This window comes from Danio rerio, chromosome 18, assembly GCF_049306965.1.
Source record: "Danio rerio strain Tuebingen ecotype United States chromosome 18, GRCz12tu, whole genome shotgun sequence".
Lineage (NCBI taxonomy): Eukaryota > Metazoa > Chordata > Actinopteri > Cypriniformes > Danionidae > Danio > Danio rerio.
The window spans coordinates 43,938,676-43,953,407 of NC_133193.1; the positions used below are offsets into that span (position 1 = coordinate 43,938,676).

At 38.1% G+C, this 14,732-nt stretch overlaps 1 protein-coding gene across 1 annotated transcript in view; it reads left to right on the top strand.

Moving 5' to 3' along the window:
* LOC100332250 (transmembrane protein 255B) overlaps positions 1-14,732 on the top strand; it is a 63,506-nt gene that overhangs the window by 20,035 nt on the left and 28,739 nt on the right. The gene's annotated exons all lie outside the window — the stretch shown is intronic.

Genomic DNA, 14,732 nt, shown 5'->3' on the forward strand with positions numbered 1-14,732 from the left:
CGGCCGTGTGTATTTTGTGCGCTGCTTATCCACCCTGCGCGTTTCACGTTTTCGCGCTCAATCAATACCCAGCTGATTCAGTCGATTCCCAGCGACATAAAAAAGAGCTCTGCACTTCTTTTCTTCTTGTCAACAAAAAAGGCAGTGAGGTGTGCCTCACGTTTTTTAAACAGAAAAGCGCATTCGCTGTGATCGGATCTTTATTCGCTGTGATCGGAAATATGCAACACATATTTGTTAACTTGCGGGATGGTAACGTGCAACCACATGTGCCTACAGACATATTTGTCAAAGAAGCAAAATGGAAGAAGAATATAGAAGAAGTTGATGCCAAAACCAGCTTTGATGCTGATTCCTCCTGGATCTGTGTCATAAACACAACAAATAGGCAATAGTTGTGACGATTTCGTGTACAACCAGCAAACCAACCTTTTTTTTCATTTGGAAAATTACAGGTATTAATTAATTAATTCATTTTCTTTTCGGCTGAGTTCCTCCATTAATCTGGGCTGTCCACAGCGGAATGAGCCGCCACAGTTATTAATAGTTCTTATAAAATATAATTTTTAAAAATAGTCTACATAATCTACGAATAAAAAAAATCCAAAGAACTTCTTGATTTTTGCTTAATGATAACTCCACATCAAACTAAGGCTTTTATTTTACAGCTTATGAAACAAGTATGCAAATTAATGCTATATCATATTTAAACAACAAAACTGTTCACAAAAAGTCAACATGTCGGCATGTTGTCATTGTCTTTCATCAAATGCATATTTTCTGTGGAGCGATCGATTTGAGGTAGGCTGCTATTTTTATTTGACAGAAGAAAAAAATTATTGAAAAACAACAGCCTATGCTCTTTCTTAAAAGGGATTCAGTCAGTGTTTTTGTTTTGTTGTCTAAATTTGTCGTTCATTCATTCATTTTCTTTTGGGCTTAGTCCTTTTATTAATCCGGGGTTGCCACAGCGGAATGAACCGGCATTTTCTCCAGCACGTTTTTACGCATATGATGCCCTTCCAGCCGCAGCTCATCTTCCGGGAAACATTCACACACACTCGTTCACAATCATACACTACGGACAATTTAGCCTCCCCAATTCACCTGTACCGCATGTCTTTGGACTGTGGGGGAAACCGGAGCACCTGGAGGAAACCCACGCGAACGCTGGGTGAACATGCAAACTTCACACAGAAACACCAACTGACCCAGCCGAGGCTCAAACCAGCGACCTTCTTGCTGTGAGGCAACAGCACTACCTACTGTGCCACTGCGTCGCCATTATCCTTGTCATTTAAGTGAAAAATATCTAGGGTAGACCTATTCACTTTATTCTTTTTATTTAGTTTATTCTTTTTTTCTATGCCATTGGATGTTCTGTTGTTATGTTCTATTAGTATGTTCACACGTTAAAATAAAATGCAATATTTAATGTGTCAGACACAAAATAAACACGTCAGTTTTTAATTTCTTATTAATTAAATAATAAGTAAATATTCATCTGACCAGTTAATGGTTAATATTCGATTAATAGGTGGCGGTTATCGGTTGGCAAAATTAACCAAAATGAGCCTCCCTAGTTTTTAGTGTGTGTTTTTTACATTTTTTAATCAGGCTGAAATACTTAAGAGTTCACAAAAAAAATCCCCCTTAGGGGACAATAAAGTATAAAGACAAACAAAAAAACAACAAACAAAACATGCACACATAAGCTGTTATTTTAATCATTATGTCATGACACTACTTTGAGGGCCATATTGCAATTAACTCATTCCTCACAACTTACAAACTGCTGTGTAATATTCAATGCCAAGTCCTGACTGGCAGAGAGGTGGATGATTACTTCCTGACCTGCTTCATTTGTTTCAGCAGGATGAATTTAATTACGCATACAAAGCCTTGCTTCGTAGACTGAAAAACATCTGTAAAGTTTACAATGAAAAACTGGCAGCTGGGGAAATTTAAATAAAAATATAGTAGAATCCATAAAAGAAGCTACCATATTTCATTAATTTATAGTGTTACCAGTGATTTGAAGAACTAACATTTACACGTTGTACCTTTATTACACAGATGAAAACATAAGCATAAGCAGTTGGTGATGAGAAAGTCATAATGAAGCAATGTTTGCAAACAGAATCACAAAACAGATTATCTACATGTAGATAAACATATAATATACATGTAGAAGGCGCTCTGTGTCATTCACATAATTACTAAACGTCATGACAACACACATAACATTAAAGTAATGCTATAAATATAATAAATCAAAATTAGATGAAACTCACATATATGTACAACACATACACTTAATACACAAATACACCATTTAACATGTATGTGCAGTTGAAGTCAAAATTATTAGCCCCCCTGAATTATTCGCTCCCCCTGTTTATTTTTTCCTCCACTTTCTGTTTAACAGAGAGAAGACTTTTTCAACACTTTTCTAAACATAATAGTTTTAATAACTCATTTCTAGTAACTGATTTATTTTATCTTTACCATGATGACAGTAAATAATATTTTACTAGATATTTTTCAAGACACTTTTATTAATTTGTTCTGTAGACTATCAAAAACAATTAGCTTAAAGGGGCTAATAATTTTGACCTTATTTTTATCTGCTTTTACTCTAGCCGAAATAAAACAAATAAGACTTTCTCCAGAAGAAAAAAATATTATCTGACATGCTGTGAAAATTCCCTTGCTCTGTTAAACATCATTTGGGAAATATTTAAAAAAAGAAAAACAAATTAAAGGGGGGCGAATAATGATAACTGCATATAATAACTTAATTTGATTGTAATGCAGTAATTTGCACCTTTTGCAAAGCTGCTTTGAAACAATAACTATTGTTAAAGCGCTATTCAGATAAACCTGAATTTAATAGAATAACTGATGAGAGAAAACAAAAAAAATTTCAACAAAAAAGCATAAAATATAAAGTGTCATGCAAGAAATTCGATGAAAATCAGTTTATGGTTATTTACTGTATATATTAAGGAGAGTTACTGATTTAAAAAATATTAGTGTTCATTTTTCAAATTTTTTTTTACAGTTTACCATCATTGCCATTTTTTTCAGTGTAGACTTCCATTGTAAATCCATACATTATACATGTTTCTGCTTGTTTTGTTTTTTGTTTTTTTTTGTTTTACAAAATGATGAATCAGCATCCAGAGGTGTTTTAATAGAGCATAGCAAACACAACGAGTTCCTTTATTGGTTTACAGATGTAAACTAATGGTCAAAAGTTTGGGGTCAGTTTTTTTTCAGGTTTTTTAAAATTCTGTTTATCAAGGTCGCATTTATTAAGTGTAAAAAAAATTGTTCAATTGTTAAATATGTATTTATTAAATATTTAATTATTACTTATTGTGTGTTGTTTCAAATGAAATTATTACTCCAGTCATTATTTTTTTATCACTAGTACCATTTAAAAAAAATTATAAATAAAACAATATAAAAAAATTTATTAATAAATATTAGAGTGATTTCTGAAGACTGGCACTGTAATTTTGGGGGTCGTGAGTCACTGGCAGTGTAATTTTGGGGGTCGTGAGTCACTGGCAGTGTAATTTTGGGGGTCGTGAGTCACTGGCAGTGTAATTTTGGGGGTCGTGAGTCACTGGCAGTGTAATTTTGGGGGTCGTGAGTCACTGGCAGTGTAATTTTGGGGGTCGTGAGTCATTGGCACTGTAATTTTGGGGGTCGTGAGTCACTGGCACTGTAATTTTGGGGGTCGTGAGTCACTGGCAGTGTAATTTTGGGGGTCGTGAGTCACTGGCAGTGTAATTTTGGGGGTCGTGGGCTGAAAAATTTGGGAACCCCTGAAATAGGCAATTCAGGAGCTAATGATGTTGACTTAAAAAATTAAAAATTAAAAACTGCTTTTATTCCGGCAAAACTGAAGGAAATAAGACTTCCTTCAACAGAAAAAAAAACATATATAGTAGGAAATACAGTAAAAAATGTCCTTGCACTTGGGAAATATCTGACAAACAATTAAAATATCAGCACTTTCATATCTGTATTTTTAAGATTTTTTCAAATGGAGAAGTTGCCAGTTTATACAGTTAAGTGCAGCTTGTATTCGCAAGGGCAGTGTAATGCACTTATAATGGAATTCATTTTTGCGGAAATATGCAGCTTGTGTTGTTGTTAAAGCACTATTTTTCATACAAATTGTCAGTTGCTTCAGCAGGATGAATATAGTTATGCATTACGCACGCAAAGCCTTTCCCTATAGACTCCCATTGCAAGTCCATCCATTATGCGTGTTTTTGTTTGTTTTTACGAAATGATGGACACAATTATTGTGTGTGGACATCGGCAGCATCCAGAGGTGTTGTTGATAGATCCTAGCCAACTTAATGGGTTCCTTTAACGATTCACAGATGTGCGTTTTGTGTTGCTCCATGTAACACAATCCGTTTTATACTTGACCAAAATGCTTTTTTCGCGTGTTTTAACTGAAAACAACAAGAAAAAGTAAATAATGCTCAGAAAAATAAAAAGTACGAATTAAGCAGACCACCCATGTTTTAATGCACTGCTACTTTTACGACCGTCCAGACACTTTGTGTTTGTTACAGTAGGTTGAAGATTTGGCTAATTTAACTTTAAAAGAACTTTTGTTTTCTAATTAGGATGAGTAAAGAGGTTGTAATGCGACAGACGTATGTTCAAGCCACAGGATTTGCTCCAGACTGCTGTTCCAGATCAATTCGGCATGGTTTGTTTCTCCATGAGCCTCCAGAAGTTGAACTTTTGGAAATGGCAGGAGCGCTTATCGTGTTTTTAGGGGTCAGTAATCGCAGCCGATATCCTGTCCAGTTCTTTTGGGCCTGGTGTGAAAATTCTGCAGATGTGTACTACAGAGTGAAGAATCTAACTAAGGATCTGGGAATGCTTGTAGCAAACTTATGTGTGTGTTGTTTGAAGAAAACAACCATTCATTTGTGTTGTGTTTTATTCTCATTTGTTTTTATTCATTTATTCTTCATTTAATCATTTTATTTCATCATATGATCATTAGTCAATTACTTAATTATTATTATATCATTTTTATTGATTATTACCTAATGATTTGATTATTATTGATTATTATTTGTCATTTAATTATGTTTTTATATTTTATTATTATTATTTTCCTATAACTATTGCTTCATTATTATTTCATTTTTCCATAATGTTATAATCTTATGACTGTGGATTCAAGCGATACTTGTTTTCATGAGTAAGACATAAAAGAATGTTTTTATTTCAAGGCCTGCATTGTCTCTGGACAATGTTGTGAAGCAGTAATTTTTCAGTGCTGTTGGTATTGAATCATACACAGTTAAGATTATTCAGTAAACTCTGCTTTTTCTTTATCGTCATTACTTTGTCTCCTGCTTCTGCTCCTCTCTAGCTTTCTTGGTCAACTCTTAAAGTGTATCTGGAAAGTATTCATGGCGCTTTATTTTTTCAACATTTTTTGTTAGAGCCTTATTCCAAAACTGATCTAATTCATTGATTTCCTCAAGATTCTACACACAATACCCCATAATGACAATGTGAAAAAAGAGTTTTTGAAATTGTTGCAAATTTATTAAAAATAAAAACCCTGAAAAATCACATGTACATAAGTACTCACAGCCTTTGCCGTGAAGCTCTAAACTGAGCTCAGGTACATTCTGTTTCCGCTGATCATTCTTGAGATGTTTCAGCAGCTCAATTGGAGTTCACTTGTGGTGAATTCAGCTAATTGGACATAATTTGATATGGCATACACCAGTCTATATGAGGTTTCAGGGTTGTCAGTGCATGGCAATGCACAAACCAAGCATGAAGACAAAGGAATTGTCAACAGGATTGAGACAACAGGATTGTCTCGAGGCACAAGGCTGGGGAAGGTTACAGAAAAATTTCTGCTGCTCTGAAAGTTCCAATGAGCACAGTGGCCTCCATCATCTGTTAGTAAAAGATGTTTAGAACCGCCAGGACTCTTCCTAGAGCTGGCCGGCCATCTAAGCTGAGTGATCAGGGGAGAAGGGCCTTAGTCAGGGAGGTGATCAATAACCCGATGGTCACTCTGTGGTCACTCTGTCTGAGCTCCATCGTTCTTCTGTGGAGAAACGAGAACCTTACTGAAGGACAACCAGCAATCCACCAATCAGGCCTGCATGGTAGAGTGGCCAGGCAGAAGCTACTCCCCGCCTGGAATTTGCCAAAAGGCATCTGAAGAACTCTCAGATGATAAGAAACAAAATTCTCTGGTCTGATGAGACTAAAATTGAACTCTTTCGAGTGAATGTCAGGCGTTACGTTTGGAGAAAACCAGGCACCGCTCATCACCAGGCTAATACCATCTCTACAATGAAGCATGGTGGTGGCAGCATCATGCAGTGGGGATGTTTTTCAGCAGCAGGAACTGGAAGACTAGTCAGGATAGAGGGAAAGATGAATGCAGCGATGTACACAGACATTTTGAATTAAAACCTGCTTCAGAGTGCTCTTGACCTCAGACTGGGGTGATGGTTCAGCAGGACAATGACCCAAAGCACAGAGCCAAAACATCAATGGAGTGGCTTCACAACAACTTGATGAATGTCCTTGAGTGGCCCAGTCAGTGCCAAGACCTAAATCCTATTGAACATCTCTGGAGAGATCTGAAAATGGCTGTACACTGTCGCTTCCCATCCAACCTGATAGAGCTTGAGAGGTGCTGCAAAGAGGAATGGGCAAAAATTCCCAAAGACAGGTGTGCCAAGCTTCTGGCATCATATTCAAAAAGACTTGAGGCTGTAATTGCTGCCAAAGGTGCATCAACAACGCATTGAGCAAAGGCTGTGGATACTGATGTACATTTTTTAGGGTTTCTATTTTTTTATAAATTTGCAAAAATTTCTAAATATATATTTTTTTCACATTGTCAATATGGGATATTGTGTGTAGAATTTTGAGGAAATCAATGAATTTGATCCATTTTGGAATAAGGCTGTAACATAAAAAATGTGAAAAAAGTGAAGCGCTATGAATACTTTCCGGATGCGCTGTATATTGTTAGGAGACTGTTAATTCAGTTGAATACTGGTTAATATGTTTGGGTATTGGGTGGCTACGCTGGCTTGTTGTCTGGATACCCAGAGAAACAGACATTTTCTGACAGGATCTGGCATCCGGGGCTAGATCTCATTTATGTGATCGAACAAGAGTAACTAGATATTGCTTGACCATGTAAAAAGTCACTATGATAGAACATTAATTATTCTTTTTTTGCTAAGGGTGGTTGCTATAGGTAGATACACTGTTGCTGCAGCTGCAGATACACACATCAATGTAGCCTAATTTTTGTGACACTTTATAACAATAATTAATATTTTTACAGAACTGTGATGGGTTTAGGATTGGAGTAAATGTTCTGCGATCGTTACAAATTTAGAATTTATCTACAACATTTTTTTATTAATCTGCGAGTCACATTTGTTCCAAACTATGGGTTGGGATCCATACGTATCACAGATCAACGTTGATCTGTTAAACCCCTAATATTATTATTATTATATTATCAAGTGCATTATTGTGTCCTATTATTGTGATGTCTTGAATTTTAAAAGTATTTTTTATATGCTGTTTGACACAAAAGACAACACAGGCACAAATAATTAAGTAACTAAAAGTAAATGGTACTGGAAATGAATTCCAGAAGCCCAGTAGGCTAATGCCTCATAATGGAAAAGTTAATTTGTGTTCTGAGTGGAGGAGACATGAGAATTGGCTAGCAAATGACCAGAAGAGCCAAAAGCCTGTTAAAGCTGTCTGTTTTCATCACGGTCCAGCTTCAGTGCCATGCTAAACCCAAAAAGATGCTACAAAACCTAAAAGTCTGAAACCAGATATGGCTTGTTGCGTGTCGGTAAAAAGCAAATGCTGCGTGAGGTGGAAGGAAAAGGAACATTCTGTACAGCAGGAAGTGTCCAGAATGTTTCACAGCAGAAAAGAATTTTATAGGCCTGTAATTCCAATGCACTAGTGAGAAGGAGATCACAGAGTGTGCAGAGAGCAGTTCTTATCCCAGAGAGAGTGTATTTAGATAGATAGACTCTGGGTTTCTGTGGAGAGACACAAGCTGTGTATTTTGGACAGCTTGTTACAGAACTACAGTTTACTAAGAAATATTAGAACAGGAGTGTCCAATTGAGTTCCTAAAGGGCCACTGTCATGCAGCGTTCAGCTCCGGACTTAATTAAATACACCTAAACAAGCTGCTCAAGTCCTACTACATTACTAAAAACTTCCAGGCAGGTTTTTAGAGCTGGATGAAGCTAAACTCAAGACAGTGGCCCTCCCAATGGAGTTTGATACATCCAGGCTGTATCTCATTGATTAAACATTCAGGGCTGTTTAAAGTTTGTTAAAGTGTTTTGGTAGTTTTAATTGTTGAAAAAAGGTTGTGTTTTGAAAACATTTAACTTTTACATGAGTTAAAAAAGATGTTTACATATCAGCAAAAACAGACAAAGAACAATGTATAATGTACATACTGTATGCCAGACCAGTATGTAACACTCGTCTTTAAATCAACGGGATACACAAGAAAAAAATAAAAGATATGGTTCAATTCTCTAGTTTCTGTATTCAAATTTCATCATGGATTGAGAGATAGTTCATGTAATAGAACCACAAATGTCTCTGAACAAATCTTAACAATGAAACAAAAACACAAACAACATTTATACAATGACATAATACAAAAATGGTGAGTGAGGGTGTGTGTGTATGTATGTATTTATATGTGCAAAGTCCAAAGTCCGTGGATGAGTAAATGCAAAATGGATTGTTCTCACCAGAAAGGTTTGAGTCCAGATAATTGTACCATCATAAGTTGCAAGTGTCCTCTTAGGATAGTCTTTACTTCAGACCTGAAAGACTAACAAGTCCAAAAAGGGCAAACGATCCACAAAAACGATTGTCCTTCGCACACAAAAACAAGAAAAAGGTAGACCTTGGCAAACTCTTACTCCATGTGCTCCTCTGACTTCTTCGGATGACACTGTGAGTAATGTCCAGGTGCCCTCTATCTCCCCCTTGTGGTGAGTATGTTATGTGAATGTGTATATATAGAAAAAAGATCAACAGAACAGGAAATAGAACACCGATACAATCACCTCACCTCATCCCTTCAAAATAAAGAATCTAAAATAAAAGTCCATTACTCAGTTGTATATTTGGAGCCTCAAGAACCGTGAGTATGCTTTACTGCCAGGCCTATTCACACATTTAATGAACATAACAGAAAGCGTACCTCAATTATGTGGCAGCGCTACATAGATCCCCCCCCCCCCAGCCGGCATCTCGGAGGAAGAACGACCATAAAAGCGTTTTAAATTAACCACATTAAAACAATCAGTTCTTGGTGGATCACCCCATGATACAGAGTAATTTATTGGCCCTTTTCTCTAAGTAATCACCCCAGGTCCTTCCCACTTCGGAGCTAATTTGGAGGTGAATTTACTGACTGCACTGGATAAAGGGTGAGTTTTAAGCCAAACTAAGTCACCCACCTTAAATTGTACATCTTTCCTTTTAAGGTTGTAGTACTTAGCTTGTTTAGCCTGGTTCATCCTCATTCTTTGCACGACCTCCTGTTGAAGGTAGTGTTGTCGATCCAGTACAGTGTATGATGCTTGTTCAGGTGATGGAGGCAAATGTATGAGTCTTTCCAGAGGTCCATGGATCTGACGTCCTACCATAAGCTCCGCTGGGGTACAACCAGTTGTCTCCTGCTGTGCGGTGTTGATGGCATACCTTAACTCGGGCAACCACTGGTCCCAGTTCTGGTGTTGTTGGCCTACATAGGAAGCGATCATGGTTTTAAGAGTCCTATTTACCCTCTCAGAAAGATTGCTTTGTGGATGGTAAGCAGTAGTTAGCTTTTGTATGCAGCCCCAGGATTTACACACATCGGACAAGATGGAAGAAGTAAATTGTGGACCTCTGTCTGAGACCAAATACTTTGGGACACCCCATCGGGTAAATATTTCCTCTTTGAGAATCTTTGCAATCTTTTGGGTCTTACTGTCTCTCAAGGGAAATAATTCAGTCCACTTTGTGAAGTAGTCCACAATCACAAGAATATAAGCATTCCGCTTCTTGCTCATATGGAATGGTCCCATCAGGTCAGTCCCTAGAGTGTGTCCTGGTTCAGTAATTAAATTACTCTGCAAAAGTCCAGAGGGTTTACTATTACTAGGCTTGTACTGCTGACAGAGCTTACAACTCTTAACATAACTCCAGACCTCTTTTCTTACAGATGGCCACCATGCCACTTCCAAGATCTTCAGAAGAGTTTTGAGTTGACCCAAGTGACCAGCTAGTGGATTATCATGGAAGTAGTGAAGAAAGTTCTGAGTGAGTTCTTCTGGTACCACAAGCTGATACTTATTCCCTTCACCTTTTAGGGGAACTTTTCTGTACCAAATACCTTGGATTTTTTCAAAGGTAATGGCTTGATCTTTGGCAACACAGCGTGATGGAGTGGATGTTAACTGGAGGAGAGCTTTGTCATCTTGTTGAGCTTTTTGAATTTCATCCAGACTGATGGGTAACTCTGATGCAGTTGTTGAAGTGATGGAAAGACAAGGGTTAGGTACTGATGAATCACCAGCTCTTGACAGGGCGTCAGGTACTAAGTTTACGCACCCTTTACGGTGATGCACTCTAAAGTCAAATTGCTGAAGCCTCAGGGTCCAGCGTGTTAGACGAGAAGAGGTCTTTGGGCAATTAAATGCCCAAGTCAATGCAGAATGATCTGTGAAAACATCAAAAGGCATTCCTTCCAAGTAATGTCTCCACTTTTCTACTGCCCAGACCACCGCCAAACACTCTTTCTCTGATGTACTATAGTTCTTCTCTGCTGGAGACAGAGTCCTTGAAGCATAGGCGATTACTTTCTCTTGGTTGTCACAAGTTTGAGTAAGTACAGCTCCCAGTCCCACATCACTAGCATCTGTGTGTATCTGGAAAGGCTTAGTGGTATCTGGTTGTGCAAGTATAGGTGCATGTTGTAGGGATTGCTTCAGAGCATTCACACTTGATTGACATTCCTCAGTCCAATCCCATCTCACTCCTTTTTTCTTTAACTGATTTAGGGGGGCAGTGATATCAGCAAAATGAGGAATATAGCGGTGATACCAACCTGCTAACCCCAAAAACCGCTGGAGGGACTTCAGGTCAGATGGTGTAGGAAAATCCACCACTGCTTGAATCTTTTCTTTGTCCATTTCTATCCCTCTTTCAGTGATCAGGTGTCCAAGGAATTTCAGTTGTCTGGTGAAAAACTGACATTTCTTCATGTTCAGGGTGAGGTTGGCCTGAGTAAGTCTCTCGAATACTTGGTGTAAGTGTTTCTCATGTTCTTCTGGGGTTTTTGAATAAATGATGATATCATCGATGTAGACAAAGCATATCTTACCCCTCAACTCTCCCAACACTCTCTCCATTAGTCGTTGGAATGTTGCAGCAGAGTTTTTCAGTCCATATGGCATCGATTTAAAATGGAATAGGCCTTTGGTGGTGATAAAAGCAGTCAACTCCTTGCTTTCCTCTGCCATCTCGACTTGCCAATATCCAGATCTTAAATCCAAGGATGTAAACCAAGTAGCTCCCTCCAATGACTCCAAGATGTCCTGAATTAGAGGCATGGGATAAGCATCAAAGATGGTCTTTTTGTTAAGACGTCTGTAGTCTACACAGAAACGATAAGTTCCATCTTCCTTAGGGACCAGGACCACCGGAGAAGACCAAGGTGAGAAAGAAGGCTCAATGATGTTGTTCTCCAGCATTCGATCTACCTCTTCTTCAATAATGCGTTTCTTCAATGGAGATACTCTATAAGCTCTTGATGTTACTGGAGTGTGGTCTGTGAGGGTGATTTTGTGTTGATAAATCGATGTTTGCCCAAGTTTTTCTGAGGTGGTAATTGGCCATGCAGTGATCAAGTCTCTTACTTCTTCTGGAAAACAGATGTTTGATGTGTCAGATGGATAAGTAACCTTTGGTTGATAGTCAGGTGGAACAGCACAGTACAGGTGGAGTGCAGCATGTCTCACTGAGCAGGATGGACTTACAGGCATTTCCTGGGAACAAGGAGGTAAAACAGACATGAAGGGGAAGTACTCACAGTCTTTTCCTCTTCTCATACCATATCTCCCATGTTCTAAATCCACCACCACTCTGGTGAGCTTCAGAAAGTCAAGTCCAATGATGACAGGGAAAGCCAAATGAGAATCTTTCATAATGAAGGCTCCAATCTCGAACTTTCCTCCATGCCACTCAACACTCATCAACTGATGATCCTTAGAGTGGTGAATGGTTCCATCAGCCATGATGAATTTTTGAGAGGATAGAGTCTTTGATGCTTCAACTCTCTTACATCTTAGTCTCTTCCACACACTCTCTTGAATTAAAGTAAAGGTACTACCTGTATCCAGGATGGCTGTTATCTCCTGTTCATTCACTTTGATGGTTACTCCCAACAAGAAGGATGTTGGATGATGTTGGGTTAAAGTCACACCAGCCGGATGTTTACGTGAACCAGCTTCAGATGATTTCTTGTTCTTGTCTCTTTCATTACTACTTTCCACTTTCTTCCAGTACTCCTTTGTCCCCAAGCAGTCCTTTTCCACCAGTGCTCCCACTTTCACCAGTTGACTAACAGTATTAACTGTCCCCCTCAAGCATCCTGCAACTCTGGGGTTGATGTTATTCAGAATCCTATTCACCAGCTCTTCTTCTGAAGCATCTGGTTTCCATTTCAGGCATAAAGCACGATAATTGTATGCAAAATCCCTGAGCCGTTGATTGGGCTGCTGTACCATATTTCTAAGTCTTTCTTCTACTTCAGACATATAGTCAGCTGGTAGGAATGCATCCATTAATGCTCTTTTAAAGGATTCCCAGTCTTTCACCTTTCCCTTTTCAGCCTTCCACCAACTTAAAGCTGGACCTTGCAGGACAGTGCTAAGTGTACCTAATAGCTCTATATTGGACAATGGTCTCACCTCTAGATAGTCTTCACATTTCTCTATGAAGTTGAATACATCAGCTGTCTCACAGGTTTCACCAAAAGAGGGGAACTCCAGACGTACCGGAGGTCGAGCGAAAAAGGAGGATGAACCAGGTAAAGTGTTAGCGTCAGACCGTGTCTGGTGACCTGAGGAACTAGGGGCAGAAACATGGTAAGTAGCAGATGGTCGGGTTATAGGTGACTGTGCAGCAGAAAAAAGATCAGAATGGATAACATTTGTCTGTCTAGTTTGCCTTCTAGAAGGAAAAGGGGTGTTAGTGGAGTAAATTTGTTTAATTTTACTTTCCCATTTTTCATCTCTTCTTAGAAAACAATCAATGACAGCTTTTTCTAATTTCTTCAATGAATCCTCAAAGTTTTCTTGCATACTGTTCAAACGATCATCTAAAGCTTGTCTAAAGTTTGTTTCACGATTCACTGTACTCTCAAAAGCTTGGTTAAAGTCATGTTCCATATTTTGAACTTTATCAGAAAGGGCCAATAAATCCTCCTTTAACTGAAAAACTTCATCATAAATTCCTTGATTACCCACTTCATCAGAAACAACATCAGCAGTTTGATCATGATCCGATATATATAATGAACTAAGCAGTGATGTTAATTGTTCAGTTGGATTACGTCTAGTTGTAAATTGTTCACCTGTATAATCAGTTTCATTTCCTTCACTTGAATCAACAGTGTGTATTACAGGGTTAATTTGTGGTTCTGTAATTTCAACTTCATCCACAGTTGTATATGCAGTATCCATGATAAAAAATGAAACAGAGAACTAGTGCTAAATATTGAATTGTACCCGTACTGGCCACCACTATGTAACACTCGTCTTTAAATCAACGGGATACACAAGAAAAAAATAAAAGATATGGTTCAATTCTCTAGTTTCTGTATTCAAATTTCATCATGGATTGAGAGATAGTTCATGTAATAGAACCACAAATGTCTCTGAACAAATCTTAACAATGAAACAAAAACACAAACAACATTTATACAATGACATAATACAAAAATGGTGAGTGAGGGTGTGTGTGTATGTATGTATTTATATGTGCAAAGTCCAAAGTCCGTGGATGAGTAAATGCAAAATGGATTGTTCTCACCAGAAAGGTTTGAGTCCAGATAATTGTACCATCATAAGTTGCAAGTGTCCTCTTAGGATAGTCTTTACTTCAGACCTGAAAGACTAACAAGTCCAAAAAGGGCAAACGATCCACAAAAACGATTGTCCTTCGCACACAAAAACAAGAAAAAGGTAGACCTTGGCAAACTCTTACTCCATGTGCTCCTCTGACTTCTTCGGATGACACTGTGAGTAATGTCCAGGTGCCCTCTATCTCCCCCTTGTGGTGAGTATGTTATGTGAATGTGTATATATAGAAAAAAGATCAACAGAACAGGAAATAGAACACCGATACAATCACCTCACCTCATCCCTTCAAAATAAAGAATCTAAAATAAAAGTCCATTACTCAGTTGTATATTTGGAGCCTCAAGAACCGTGAGTATGCTTTACTGCCAGGCCTATTCACACATTTAATGAACATAACAGAAAGCGTACCTCAATTATGTGGCAGCGCTACAAGTATTTGGTGCCTTCACTTAAAGATCTGCACAAGGAGGATTTTTTTTTGTCCCCCCCCCCGCAAAAATAGATGTT